Source organism: Bufo gargarizans, chromosome 4, assembly GCF_014858855.1.
Source record: "Bufo gargarizans isolate SCDJY-AF-19 chromosome 4, ASM1485885v1, whole genome shotgun sequence".
Classification (NCBI taxonomy): Eukaryota; Metazoa; Chordata; class Amphibia; order Anura; family Bufonidae; genus Bufo; species Bufo gargarizans.
The window spans coordinates 36,463,566-36,479,569 of NC_058083.1; the positions used below are offsets into that span (position 1 = coordinate 36,463,566).

Below are 16,004 nucleotides of genomic sequence, written 5' to 3' on the forward strand. Positions count from 1 at the left end.
GAAAACAAAGGTACCATTGTAAGGGGTCAAAGAGTCTATAACCTGATCTGAACGGTCTAAAACACTCAGATTAGGTGAAAGACTCCCTTTAAATATACTAAGTTGGAATAACCTAGGCATCATCTGGATATCATTATAAATGTATAGCTAACAGCTGGTATATATTATAAATCTTTAATGGACCGTGCTGGTATAACCTGTGTACTTCCCGTATATAATGATATGTGTACAGTTGGTATAACCTGGGTATCTCCTGTATATAATTATATATGTAGAGCCGGTATACATTATACACTGTATACAAGAAGATGTATAACTTATACTGGCTGTACATATATAATTATATACAGGAGATGCCCAGGTTATACCAGCATGCTCCATATCACTATATACAAGAAGATGTATAACTTATACTGGCTGTACATATATAATTATATACAGGAGATGCCCAGGTTATACCAGCATGGTCCATATCACTATATACAAGAAGATGTATAACTTATACCAGCTGTACATATATAATTATATACAGGAGATGCCCAGGTTATACCAGCATGCTCCATATCACTATATACAAGAAGATGTATAACTTATACCAGCTGCACATATATAATTATATACAGGAGATACCCAGGTTATACCAGCATGGTCCATATCACTATATACAAGAAGATGTATAACTTATACTGGCTGTACATATATAATTATATACAGGAGATGCCCAGGTTATACCAGCATGGTCCATATCACTATATACAAGAAGATGTATAACTTATACCAGCTCCACATATATAATTATATACAGGAGATGCCCAGGTTATACCAGCATGCTCCATATCACTATATACAAGAGGATGTGTAACTTATACCAGCTGTACATATATAATTATATACAGGAGATGCCCAGGTTATACCAGCATGCTCCATATCACTATATACAAGAAGATGTATAACTTATACCAGCTGTACATATATAATTATATACATGAGATACCCAGGTTATACCAGCATGCTCCATATCACTATATACAAGAAGAAGTATAACTTATACCAGCTGTACATATATAATTATATACAGGAGATACCCAGGTTATACCAGCATGATCCATATCACTGTATACAAGAAGAAGTATAACTTATACCAGCTCTACATATATAATTATATACAGGAGATGCCCAGGTTATACCAGCATGATCCATATCACTGTATACAAGAAGAAGTATAACTTATACCAGCTCCACATATATAACTATATACAGGAGATACCCAGGTTATACCAGCATGCTCCATATCACTATATACAAGAAGATGTATAACTTATACCAGCTGTACATATATAATTATATACAGGGGATGCCCAGGTTATACCAGCATGCTCCATATCACTATATACAAGAAGATGTATAACTTATACCAGCTGTACATATATAATTATATACAGGAGATGCCCAGGTTATACCAGCATGCTCCATATCACTATATACAAGAAGATATATAACTTATACCAGCTGTACATATATAATTATATACAGGAGATGCCCAGATTATACCAGCATGCTCCATATCACTATATACAAGAAGATGTATAACGTATACCAGCTGTACATATATAATTATATACAGGAGATGCCCAGGTTATACCAGCATGGTCCATATCACTGTATACAAGAAGAAGTATAACTTATACCAGCTCTACATATATAATTATATACAGGAGATGCCCAGGTTATACCAGCTGTACATATATAATTATATACAGGAGATGCCCAGATTATACCAGCATGGTCCATATCACTATATACAAGAAGATGTATAACGTATACCAGCTGTACATATATAATTATATACAGGAGATACCCAGGTTATACCAGCATGATCCATATCACTGTATACAAGAAGAAGTATAACTTATACCAGCTCTACATATATAATTATATACAGGAGATGCCCAGGTTATACCAGCATGATCCATATCACTGTATACAAGAAGAAGTATAACTTATACCAGCTGTACATATATAATTATATACAGGAGATGCCCAGGTTATACCAGCATGCTCCATATCACTATATACAAGAAGATGTATAACTTATACCAGCTGTACATATATAATTATATACAGGAGATGCCCAGGTTATACTAGCATGCCCCATATCACTATATACAAGAAGATGTATAACTTATACCAGCTGTACATATATAATTATATACAGGAGATGCCCAGGTTATACCAGCATGCTCCATATCACTATATACAAGAAGATGTATAACTTATACCAGCTGTACATATATAATTATATACAGGGGATGCCCAGGTTATACCAGCATGCTCCATATCACTATATACAAGAAGATGTATAACTTATACCAGCTGTACATATATAATTATATACAGGGGATGCCCAGGTTATACCAGCATGCTCCATATCACTATATACAAGAAGATGTATAACTTATACCAGCTGTACATATATAATTATATACAGGAGATACCCAGGTTATACCAGCATGCTCCATATCACTATATACAAGAAGATATATAACTTATACCAGCTGTACATATATAATTATATACAGGAGATGCCCAGATTATACCAGCATGGTCCATATCACTATATACAAGAAGATGTATAACTTATACCAGCTGTACATATATAATTATATACAGGAGATGCCCAGGTTATACCAGCTGTACATATATAATTATATACAGGAGATGCCCAGATTATACCAGCATGGTCCATATCACTATATACAAGAAGATGTATAACTTATACCAGCTGTACATATATAATTATATACAGGAGATGCCCAGGTTATACCAGCTGTACATATATAATTATATACAGGAGATGCCCAGGTTATACCAGCATGCTCCATATCACTATATACAGAAGATGTATAACTTATACCAGCTGTACATATATAATTATATACAGGAGATACCCAGGTTATACCAGCATGCTCCATATCACTATATACAAGAAGATGTATAACTTATACCAGCTGTACATATATAATTATATACAGGAGATGCCCAGGTTATACCAGCATGGTCCATATCACTATATACAAGAAGATGTATAACTTATACCAGCTGTACATATATAATTATATACAGGAGATGCCCAGGTTATACCAGCATGGTCCATATCACTATATACAAGAAGATTTATAACTTATACCAGCTGTACATATATAATTATATACAGGAGATGCCCAGGTTATACCAGCATGCTCCATATCACTATATACAAGAAGATGCATAACTTATACCAGCTGTACATATATAATTATATACAGGAGATGCCCAGGTTATACCAGCATGCTCCATATCACTATATACAAGAAGATGTATAACTTATACCAGCTGTACATATATAATTATATACAGGAGATGCCCAGGTTATACCAGCATGGTCCAAGGAAGATTTATAACTTATACATCTACTTGTATATAGTGATATAATTATATACAGGAGATGCCCAGGTTATACCAGCATGGTCTATATCACTATATACAGAAGATGTATAACTTATACCTTCTGTACATATATAATTTTATACAGGGGATACCCAGGTTATACCAGCATGGTCCAAGGAAGATTTATAACTTATACATCTTGTTGTATATAGTGATATGGACCATGCTGGTATAACCTGGGTCTCTCCTTTATATACCGTATTTATCGGCGTATAACACGCACAGGCGTATAACACGCACCTTCATTTTAAGAGGGAAATTTCAGGAAAAAAAGGGTAGCTCAGAACTTTTTTTTATTAATATCAATACCACTTATAAGGTAAATAATGTAAAAGGATGACACTTATGGGGCTCTGTGGATGACACTTATGTCATCCACAGATCCCCATAAGTGTCATCTACAGATCCCCCATCAGATGGATCAGTGTGGAGAGAGGAGGCGGGGACACTCATGGCGGGGCCTGGTGCAGTGACTCTACTCTAATACACCGGGCCCCGCAACTGTTAAACATTCAATCTGACTCTATATCTAATTGTACGGTACTTACTGTAGTACCGGAGGTATAACATTAAGACGGCGCAGACCGGCATCTCCCTCGGTCATGCGCCGCCTGTCTCAGCTCCCTCCTGATGCGCCGCCTGCCCCAGCTCCCTCCTCATGCGCCGCCTGCCCCAGCTCCCTCCTCATGCGCCGCCTGCCTGCTTATCTCACTTTATGAATGAACAGGCAAGCGGCGCATGACAGAGTGAGCTGGGGCAGGCGCCGCATGACAGAGGGAGCTGGGACAGGCGGCGCATGAGGAGGGAGCTGCGGCAGGCGCTGCGCCGTCTTAATGTTATACATTCGGTATGTAAAAACATGGCTTCTTAACATTATATCGGCGTATAACACGCATACATCATTTGCCCCCTATTTTCAGGGGGAAAAAGTGCGTGTTATACGCCGATAAATACGGTAATTATATATGTACAGCTGGTATAAGTTATACATCTTCTTGTATATAGTGATATGGAGCATGCTGGTATAACCTGGGTCTCTCCTTTATATAATTATATATGTACAGCTGGTATAAGTTGATTATTCTTAGTTCTGACCCAATTGGATGGGATAATGGTCTACTGCAGTGTTTCCCTACCAGGATGCCTCCAGCTGTTCAAAAACTACACCTCCCAGCATGCCCTGACAGCCAAATACTGTCTGGGCATGCTGAGAGTTGTAGTTTTGCAACAGGTGGAGGCATCCTGGTTGGGAAAAGCTGGTTTACTGTGATAATATGAACAATGGGGGTTTTACAAAAGAGCTATTGTGGGGCAAAGTTCATATTTGTGTTTACACACGTGTTTTAAAATGAATGCTTTCCCCTTTTATAAACAAGTAAATAATGACGCAACGCTGTGGGGCTGGTATACAACTTTTTCCAGGGCTGGTTTTTACCACCAGTCCGGCCCTGCTTACTGAGGGGTGTGATATACTTATAATATACTTTCTAACATAGAAAGTATATTATAGTGCATTTGTATTGTGCAGCAGATGTGTGCAGTTCTGCTGCGATACCGCAGCTACAGATAGTAACAAACGACATTGGAACAAATAATTTCTACTGGTGTGATATACCAGTTGCCCCCCCCCCCCAAAAAAAAAATGATTGAAACAGGGGTGTTATATACCTATTATATACTTTCTATATCGTGCATTCGGGTAGTGCAGCATTTGTTTGCGGTTTTGCTGCGTTACCGCAGCTAAAAATAGTAACAAATGACATTGGAACAAATAATTTTTACTGGTGTGATTTACCAGTTGCCCCCCCAAAAAACTGATTGAAGCAGGGGTGTTATATACCTATTATATACTTTCTATATCGTGCATTCCGGTAGTGCAGCATTTGTTTGCATTTTTTTCTGCGTTACCTCAGCTACAGATAGTGACAAACAACATTGGAACAAATAATTACTACTGGTGTGATATACCAGTTGCCCCCCCAAAAAAGTGGGGGGGAAAAGTGGGCTACAGTAAAATTGCTATTCAGTGAATGTATAATGTACCTCGAGCCACATAATCACAATTTATTTTAAGGCAGGTGAATGCCTAATTTTTAAGTCCTGTACTCCTGTGGCCTAAAATAAAAATGTTCTAGGCTCCCACAGGGCACATTTCAGAGAATTTCCCTTTAAGACGCATAAAAATGGTCCCTGATTAAGATACATATTTTTGTTGGAATTTTTGTCAATGACCCCCCTTTAGTATGTCACTGTCCATGTTGTGGGACTGTTTGTACACTTCTACTAAGTATTTGGTGGCTGCAAATATGAACTGAAGGTTTTTCAGGTTCGCTTGCCATTAAAGTGAATGAGGCCCGACTCGAACTTGCGATTTGCGAACATTTAATCGCGTTTGCGAACCATCCCGGCCAATGTTCGGCCATTACTATTCTGAATCATAACCCTTGGTAGGTAGAGCAGATAGGATGTTGAGGCAGCTCTTTAGCTCAGTGATGTGAAGTAACTTGTCCTGCTGTGTGATTAGGACAGATTTTGTGTGGACTAACAGGACGGCAGCCATTTTGTTTCCCCTGATGATTGCTCCCTAGACAACATGAGCCATTATAAATAATGAAAGAGATTTGGGAATATATTTATAATAAAGTAATATTTAAGTATTTTCATTTTCTTAATTCCCGGAGAACCCCTTTAACCACCTCCCGACCGCCTAACGCGCCGATGCGTCCGGGAGGTGGTTGATTTATTCCTCCTGGACGCATCGGCGCGTCATCTCGCGAGACGCGAGATTTCCTGTGAACGCGCGCACACAGGCGCGCGCGCTCACAGGAACGGAAGGTAAGCGAGTGGATCTCCAGCCTGCCAGCGGCGATCGCTCGCTGGCAGGCTGGAGATCCGAATTTTTTAACCCCTAACAGGTATATTAGACGCTGTTTTCATAACAGCGTCTAATATACCTCCTACCTGGTCCTCTGGTGGTCCCTTTTGTTAGGATCGACCACCAGAGGACTCAGGTAGGTCAGTACAGTCCCACCAAACACCACACTACACCCCCCCCCGTCACTTATTAACCCCTTATAAACCCCTGATCACCCCATATAAACTCCCTGATCACCCCCCTGTCATTGATCACCGCCCTGTCATTGATCACCCCCCTGTCAGGCTCCGTTCAGACGTCCGCATGATTTTTACGGATCCGATCCATGTATCCATGGATCCGTAAAAATCATGCGGACGTCTGAATGGAGCCTTACAGGGGGGTGATCAATGACAGGCGGGTGATCACCCATATACACTCCCTGATCACCCCCTGTCATTGATCACCGCCCTGTCAGGCTCCATTCAGACGTCCGCATGATTTTTACGGATCCGATCCATGTATCCATGGATCCGTAAAAATCATGCGGACGTCTGAATGGAGCCTTACAGGGGGGTGATCACCCATATACACTCCCTGATCACCCCCTGTCATTGATCACCCCCCTGTCAGGCTCCATTCAGACGTCCGCATGATTTTTACGGATCCGATCCATGTATCCATGGATTCGTAAAAATCATGCGGACGTCTGAATGGAGCCTTACAGGGGGGGGTGATCAGTGACAGGGGGGTGATCACCCTGATTACCCTGATCACCCCCTGTCATTGATAACCCCCCTGTAAGGCTCCATTCAGACGTCCGCATGCGTTCTGTGGATCCGATCCATGTATCCATGGATCCGTAAAAAATCATGCGGACGTCTGAATGGAGCCTTACAGGGGGGGTGATCAGTGACAGGGGGGTGATCACCCTGATTACCCTGATCACCCCCTGTCATTGATAACCCCCCTGTAAGGCTCCATTCAGACGTCCGCATGCGTTCTGTGGATCCGATACATGTATCCATGGATCCGTAAAAAATCATGCGGATGTCTGAATGGAGCCTTACAGGGGGGGTGATCAGTGACAGGGGGGTGATCACCCTGATTACCCTGATCACCCCCTGTCATTGATAACCCCCCTGTAAGGCTCCATTCAGACGTCTGCATGCGTTCTGTGGATCCGATCCATGTATCCATGGATCCGTAAAAATCATGCGGACGTCTGAATGGAGCCTTACAGGGGGGGTGATCAGTGACAGGGGGGTGATTACCCTGATCACCCCCTGTCATTGATAACCCCCCTGTAAGGCTCCATTCAGACGTCCGCATGCGTTTTGTGGATCCGATCCATGTATCCATGGATCCGTAAAAAATCATGCGGATGTCTGAATGGAGCCTTACAGGGGGGGTGATCAATGACAGGGGGGTGATCAGGGAGTCTATATGGGTGATCACCCCCCTGTCATTGATCACTCCCCCCCTGGTAAGGCTCCATTCAGCCATTTTTTTTGGCACAAGTTAGCGGAAATTTTTTGTTTGTTTTTGTTTTCGTTTTTTCTTACAAAGTCTCATATTCCACTAACTTGTGTCAAAAAATAAAATCTCACATGGACGCACCATACCCCTCACGGAATCCAAATGCGTAAACATTTTTAGACATTTATATTCCAGACTTCTCACGCTTTAGGGCCCCTAAAAAGCCAGGGCAGTATAAATACCCCACATGTGACCCCATTTCGGAAAGAAGACACCCCAAGGTATTCCGTGAGGGGCATATTGAGTCCATGAAAGATTGAAATTTTTGTCCTAAGTTAGCGGAAAGTGAGACTTTGTGAGAAAAAAAACAAAAAAAATCAATATCCGCTAACTTATGCAAAAAAAAAAAATTCTAGGAACTCGCCAGGCCCCTCATTGAATACCTCGGGGTGTCTTCTTTCCAAAGTGGGGTCACATGTGGGGTATTTATACTGCCCTGGCTTTTTAGGGGCCCGAAAGTGTGAGAAGAAGTCTGGGATCCAAATGTCTAAAAATGCCCTCCTAAAAGGAATTTGGGCCCCTTTGCGCATCTAGGCTGCAAAAAAGTGTCACACATCTGGTATCGCCGTACTCAGGAGAAGCTGGGGAATGTGTTTTGGGGTGTCATTTTACATATACCCATGCTGGGTGAGAAAAATATCTTGGTCAAATGCCAACTTTGTATAAAAAAAATGGGAAAAGTTGTCTTTTGCCAAGATATTTCTCTCACCCAGCATGGGTATATGTAAAATGACCCCCCAAAACACATTCCCCAACTTCTCCTGAGTACGGCGATACCAGATGTGTGACACTTTTTTGCAGCCAAGGTGGGCAAAGGGGCACCTTTCAGATTTCGCAGGCCATTTTTTACACATTTTGATTTCAAGGTACTTCTTACACATTTGGGCCCCTAATTTGCCAGGGCAGTATAACTACGCCACAAGTGACCCCATTTTGGAAAGAAGACACCCCAAGGTATTCCGTGGGGGGCACGGCGAGTTCCTAGAATTTTTTATTTTTTGCCACAATTTAGCGGAAAATGATGATTTTTCTTTTTTTTTTCTTTTTTCCTTACAAAGTCTCATATTCCACTAACTTGCGACAAAAAATAAAAAATTCTAGGAACTCGCCATGCCCCTCACGGAATACCTTGGGGTGTCTTCTTTCCAAAATGGGGTCACTTGTGGCGTAGTTATACTGCCCTGGCAATTTAGGGGCCCAAATGTGTGAGAAGAACTTTGCAATCAAAATGTGTAAAAAATGCCCTGCAAAATCCGAAAGGTGCACTTTGGAATATGTGCCCCTTTGCCCACCTTGGCAGCAAAAAAGTGTGACACATCTGGTATCGCCGTACTCAGGAGAAGTTGGGCAATGTGTTTTGGGGTGTCATTTTACATATACCCATGCTGGGTGAGAAAAATATCTTGGTCAAATGCCAACTTTGTATAAAAAAACGGGAAAAGTTGTCTTTTGCCAAGATATTTCTCTCACCCAGCATGGGTATATGTAAAATGACACCCCAAAACACATTCCCCAACTTCTCCTGAGTACGGCGATACCAGATGTGTCACACTTTTTTGCTGCCAAGGTGGGCAAAGGGGCACATATTCCAAAGTGCACCTTTCGGATTTCACCGGTCATTTTTTACACATTTTGATTGCAAAGTTCTTCTCACACATTTGCGCCCCTAAATTGCCAGGGCAGTATAACTACCCCACAAGTGACCCCATTTTGGAAAGAAGACACCCCAAGGTATTCTGTGAGGGGCATGGTGAGTTCCTAGAATTTTTTATTTTTTGTCGCAAGTTAGTGAAATATGAGACTTTGTAAGAAAAAAAAAAAAAAAAAAAAATCATCATCATTTTCCGCTAACTTGTGACAAAAAATAAAAAGTTCTATGAACTCACTATGCCCATCAGCGAATACCTTAGGGTGTCTACTTTCCGAAATGGGGTCATTTGTGGGGTTTTTCTACTGTCTGGGCATTGTAGAACCTCAGGAAACATGACAGGTGCTCAGAAAATCAGAGCCGTTTCAAAAAGCGGAAATTCACATTTTTGTACCATAGTTTGTAAATGCTATAACTTTTACCCAAACCATTTTTTTTTTGCCCAAACATTTTATTTTTATTTTTTTTTTATAACTCTTTTATTGAGCAAAATATCAGGTACAGAAATAGAGCATCAAGAAAATATAGATGATCACATGTCAGCTTCAAAGTATAACTGTACCGTAAAGTACAATGTATCTTCAATGAGCATTGCATCAATAAAAAGGGGGGGGGGGGAGAAAGAGGGAAAGCAAAGTAAACAGTAAACCAAAAACAAATGGTCACAAGTTTGTACCTATATGAGGCAAGGCGTATAGATATTTTACTCTATGGTAATAAATCTAAAGTCAAGAGATAAGATAAATAAGGCTAGACTCATAGTCTGAGGCGGTTTGGCGGTGGAACTCCAGCAGCTGCGGATCATATGGCTATGGTGCTATTGTAAGTGGGTATTTGTCTCGCGTAGTACCCCAACCGACCCTACAAAATAGGGGGGGGGGGGTGTTGCAGGAACTTTAGGGATTGTATCCCCTGAAGGATTTCCATTCCTTCCACACTTTTTCAAAGTTGTGATGAGATCGCTCTTCCCAGGAGGAAATCTCCTCTAGTCTATAGATCTGGTCAATCCTGAGAAACCATAGTTCCCAAGATGGGAGATCTTGAGAGAGCCACACAGTTGGGATTAGAAGCTTGGCCGCACTTAGTAGGTATTTAAAAAGTTTTAATTTGGGAGAATGAGGGGCCTTGGGAAAGAGGTTTAGAAGGGCAGATTCGGGTGAAGCCGGGTAGCTGGATCCACATATCTGGTTGCTTTGCCTTAAAATATTTTCCCACCAGGAGAGAATTTTTGGACAACTCCACCAGATGTGGAAGTATGAACCCCTATCCAACGAGCACCTCCAGCACACGTCCAGAGCCGAAGCAGAGTACAAACATGTTTTGTCAGGGGTTTTATACCACCTAGAGATTATTTTGTAGCTATTCTCTTGAATCCTCACGCATCTGGAAGCAATATGAGGGGAGATAAATATTCTCTGGATTTCATCTCCCTGGAGGGTCCTATGTAGGTCTTTCTCCCACAAGCGGATAAAAGCCGGAGTTAGTGAAGCAGGAGGGTCTCTTAATTTTTTGTAAAGTTGGGAAATAATCTTAAGAGGGGGTTGCGTCTGCGAAATTACGTTCTCGAACCACGTGAGGGGTCTAAGGAGGTTATTTAGTCCCCCATGCAAACATTTTTTTTTTTATCAAAGACATGTAGAACTATAAATTTAGCGAAAAATTTATATATGGATGTCGTTTTTTTTGCAAAATTTCACAGCTGAAAGTGAAAAATGTCATTTTTTTGCAAAAAAATCGTTACATTTTGATTAATAACAAAAAAAAAAAAGTAAAAATGTCAGCAGCAATAAAATACCACCAAATGAAAGCTCCATTAGTGAGAAGAAAAGGAGGTAAAATTCATTTGGGTGGTAAGTTGCATGACCGAGCGATAAACGGTGAAAGTAGTGTAGTGCCGAAGTGTAAAAAGTGGCCTGGTCATGAAGGGGGTTTCACCTAGCGGGGCTGAAGTGGTTAAAGGATTTTTTTTACAAGCTCCTGCAGCATGGTCCTGAAACCGAAGATTCATACTTTCCTGCTCCATGCTGACCTCGCTGTATCCATCTGCCGATCCTGGAGCACCTCTCCAGTTTCAGCGGTGAAACGCTGCTTGTGGCCACATCACAGCTGAAGCCAGTCCTTGGCTGGAGCCGTGCAAGTGACTATGCCCATAGCCAGACGGATGTAAACAGTGCCAGGACTGGAAGATAGAGACAGTGGGAGCAGCAGGGAGCCGGCGAGTATGAAGCTTCTGTTTCAGGGACATGCTGCAGGAACGTATTAAAAATCCTTTTTTATCGGGATATCTCTACGTTCCTATTACACTGCATGATATTCAGGACAATTACTGGCAACAAGTCTTCATAGGAACATTCATGATATATGTCCTTTATCAGTGATGAGCTGCAGAAGCAATATTCAAATTCGCTATATTTTGCAAATATTTTGTGAATATTTGGGTGAATATTCGTCATATATTTGCAAATCTTAGAATTTGTTATCTCCAGTCATTATTTTCTTGATTGCGAAAATCGGCAATCGGAAAATTTGTGATAAAAATTCACGATCAACACTACTCCTAAAGTCAGAGATTTTGCAGCCTTCTCATTGGGCCACAAGCAAGAAGCAGTGAGGGATCATGTCTACTGATGAAAAAAAATCCAGAATATTTGTGATAGCGAATATATAGTACTATAATCTAGATATTCGCAAACTCTCGAAGTGCCAATATTCGCGATAAAAATTTGCGATTAGAATATTCGCGATCAACAATATCCTTTATAACTGTGCCGCTGATCAGCTGATAAACAAGGAATCTGTCGGCTGATTTGCATATTTTATCAGGATGAAAGATGTACTATAAGCATGAGCACATCTCTCTGTGTAATCAGGAATGTGCTACTGATTATCAAAAGAACTGAATGAGGGAGGAATGACGGGCACTGATTTACCTTTTTTCTTTTTTTGCGGCCCCTTGAAATAGAGTGATGTGACAATGCGGCCCCCAGACCAAAAAAATGTGTGCACCCCTGCTGCTCTATGGTATGGGAACTTATTGGCATTGCTCCATGGGAAATGAATATGCAAAGAGAAATTTCCCAAGAAAGAGAAACAAACCGAGTTTGGTGCGAACTTTGCTGTTTTTCGGACAGCAGACAAACCCAAATATTTCCAGGTTTGTTTTTGACAAATCCACTAAAATGGCGCGTACAGATGTAGCAGGGTTAGCGCTCAAGCTCTTAACTCAAATTTCTTGACTCATCGCGTTATCTTGAGACAAAAGCCATTAAAAAGCAATTGAAGGGGTTTGCTTAACGCATTTAGTTTTCGATAACACGTCTCATAAATCATGAGTGTTACTTCTACTACATCCATACTGCTATTTTAGTGCATGTGGCGGTAAAAAGGCTCTTAGGGCGGAGGAAGACACGATCTCACATGACCCTGAGAGGAAGTTGGAGGGAGGGCTTGCCCTGTTTGGCTCCCAGGCTGACAGACAGCCTAGGTGAGCCAGTCAATCCTGCAGCAGGTAGGGATGTGCCTTAGCAGAACGCCATTCAAGCCTGAAAAAGGCTCATTTTTAGAGCCGAAACGTTGCACCGTATGGTTGAATAAAGGAAACACTTATTTTCATCTAGCCGGAGTGCCGTCCATTTTCTGGATACATTGGTTGGGGTAAGAAGTCGATTCCCCTGGATCGTGCACCCAATCTTTTTTGAACACCATATTTGTATTTTTCGCTTTATAAGATGCACCCAATGATAAGACGCACCCCAGGTTTTCGAGGAGGAAAATAAGAAAAAAAATTTTTTAAAATATTTTAATAGTTCACACTTTTTCAGGCATAGCGATATGTAATATGTTTATTCTTGTATATTGTTTGTAAATTTTATATGTAAAATTGTGAAAGGGAGCCATTTAAATTTAGTATTTTGGTGTTTTTTTAACTTTTTATTTACTATTAGCCCCCTTAGGAGCTAGAACCCTTGCCCTATTCACCTTAATAGAGCCCTATCTGTGTGAATAGGACTTCATACTCTCCCTGCTGCCCTGTGCATAGTACACACGGCAGCAGGAAGCTTACCAGGGCAGCCAGGGCTTTAGTAGTGTCCTGGCTGCCATGGTAACAGATCGAAGCCCCGCAATTATACTGCTGGGGCACCGATCGGGACTGCCCCTGCCACCAATGAAGAGGAGGGGAGCCTGTGGCCACTGCCACCAATGATACTAATACGGGGGGGTGGAAGCGTGACGTCACTTAGTCACGCTCCTCCCACTTCATTAATAAAGCTGGCAGGAGCGTGACTGACTGAGTGAGTTACCTTACGCTGCCGGCCAGACCGCTGCTTTGATAGTGAGTACTGTTACAGAACAAAGCATAACCATTGCTGGAGCATTACATAAAAAATATTTTTCATATAAAGATTGCTGTGAGCGAGTGACAGGTGAAGTAATGGGGGTCACTATTCACACAGGGAAAATATACTGTGATACAGATGATACTGTGACCAGCATAAGATGATCTTATGCTGGTCACAGTATCATATGTGTCACAGTATATTGTCCCTGTGTAAATAGTGACCCCCATTACATAAGATGCTATATGTGTGTCATCCAGACATCCCCCATAGCAGTGTATCATCCACACATCCCCCATAACAGTGTGTCATCCACAGATCCCCCATAACAGTGTCCTCCACAGATCTCCCCATAACTGTGTATCATCTACAGATCCCCATAACAGTGTCATCCACAGATACCCCATCAAAGTGGCATCCACAGATACCCCATAACAGTGTGTCATCAACAGATCCCCCCATAACAGTGTCATCCACAGATCCCCCCATAACAGTGCGTCATCCACAGATCCCCCAATAACAGTGTCATCCACAAACCACCATTGTTCAAAACCCCAACAAAGCACACCTTTTGGTTCAAAATATCTTTTGTAGGCCTAACTCAGTTTCCCTTTATTTCTGTGTTCACATGAGTCTAATCAATTTTACTTATTTTTTATGGGATCTAATTATATTCAAACTAGCAGCACATATATGTGATTACTACACCAATAAAAAGGGTAGCACACAAAAGTATCTGGGAGTGATAAATTTAGGCCTAAATTTGTTTCCCTATTTCACACGTTTAAATTTAAATTAATATTTTTTTTGGGGGGGATTACTGATTATATGCAAACTAGCAGCATATATATGTGTTTACTACACCAGTACACAGGATATTACACAACCCTATCTAAGAGGGCCAAAAATATCCACACTACGGAAGGGTTCCAAACAAAAGACTCAGAGGCAGAATGTGGGTAGTTGCAGCACCATCCATCCAGCCAGAAGTAGTGGTAGTAGTAGTAGTAGGCCGCAGTTGTCCCTGCTGGCTTCGGAAAGGCTCAACATTATAGTTGAGGAGAAAGAGGATAAGATTGTGGATTGGATGGCTCACTCCTTCTCTAATTCGCAGTAGGATAATGTGGAAAAAAAGAAGTCTACGGAATACAGCTCAGAGGAATTAGGCGATAAAGAGAATGCATACATTTTTTTAGTTCAGTGATAATGTAACACTTGTACAGCAGACAGGGACAGACATGGACATTGTGCCTTGACATGGAACCCAGCCCACTTTCCCTACCTACTTGCAGTAAGAGCCCTGGGTAGCAAGACCTCAACTACGACGGTCCCTACACTACTAAGGTGCAGAGACAGACAGACACCAAAAGACAAAACAACACAAAGTGATAGTCGTACAAAAATAGGTCCGAACAATGCAGTACCAAAACGAGGGACAGAGAGTAGTCAAAAGACAAGACAATATCAGAACCAGATGGGATGTACAGTACAAATCATGGAAGACTTTACACAACTCACACATAGATTGCTGTCATACCGTGGGTGTTGTTACAGTAATCACGAATATATGCTGCTTATATATATTGAACAACCTCCCCCGCCCAAAAAATAATAATAATTATAAACGCGTGGAAACTCAAAATACGTAAACAGACGACTGAGGCTTGGCGCTCAATTTCTCATTAATACATACAGTCATGTGAAAAAATTAGGACACCCTTTGAAAGCATGTGGTTTTTTGTAACATTTTTAATAAAAGGTTATTTCATCTCCGTTTCAACAATACAGAGAGATTAAAGTAATCCGACTAAACAAAGAAAACTGAAGAAAAGTCTTTTCAAGATCTTCTGTAAATGTCATTCTACAAAAATGCCTATTCTAACTGAGGAAAAAGATAGGACACCCTTGCCCCTAATAGCGAGTGTTACCTCCTTTGGCTGAAATAACTGCAGTGAGACGGTTCTTGTAGCCATCTACCAGTCTTCGACATCGGTCTGAGGAAATTTTACCCCACTCCTCAATGCAGAACTTTTTCAGCTGTGAGATGTTTGAGGGGTTTCTTGCACGTACAGCCCTTTTCAAGTCACCCCACAGCATCTCAATGGGATTCAAATCTGGACTTTGACTTGGCCATTCCAGG

General features: G+C 41.2%; 1 protein-coding gene across 1 annotated transcript in view; it reads left to right on the plus strand.

Annotated features, from left to right (window-relative positions):
* LOC122935955 (cytochrome P450 2K6-like) overlaps positions 1–16,004 on the plus strand; it is a 225,411-nt gene that overhangs the window by 95,681 nt on the left and 113,726 nt on the right. The gene's annotated exons all lie outside the window — the stretch shown is intronic.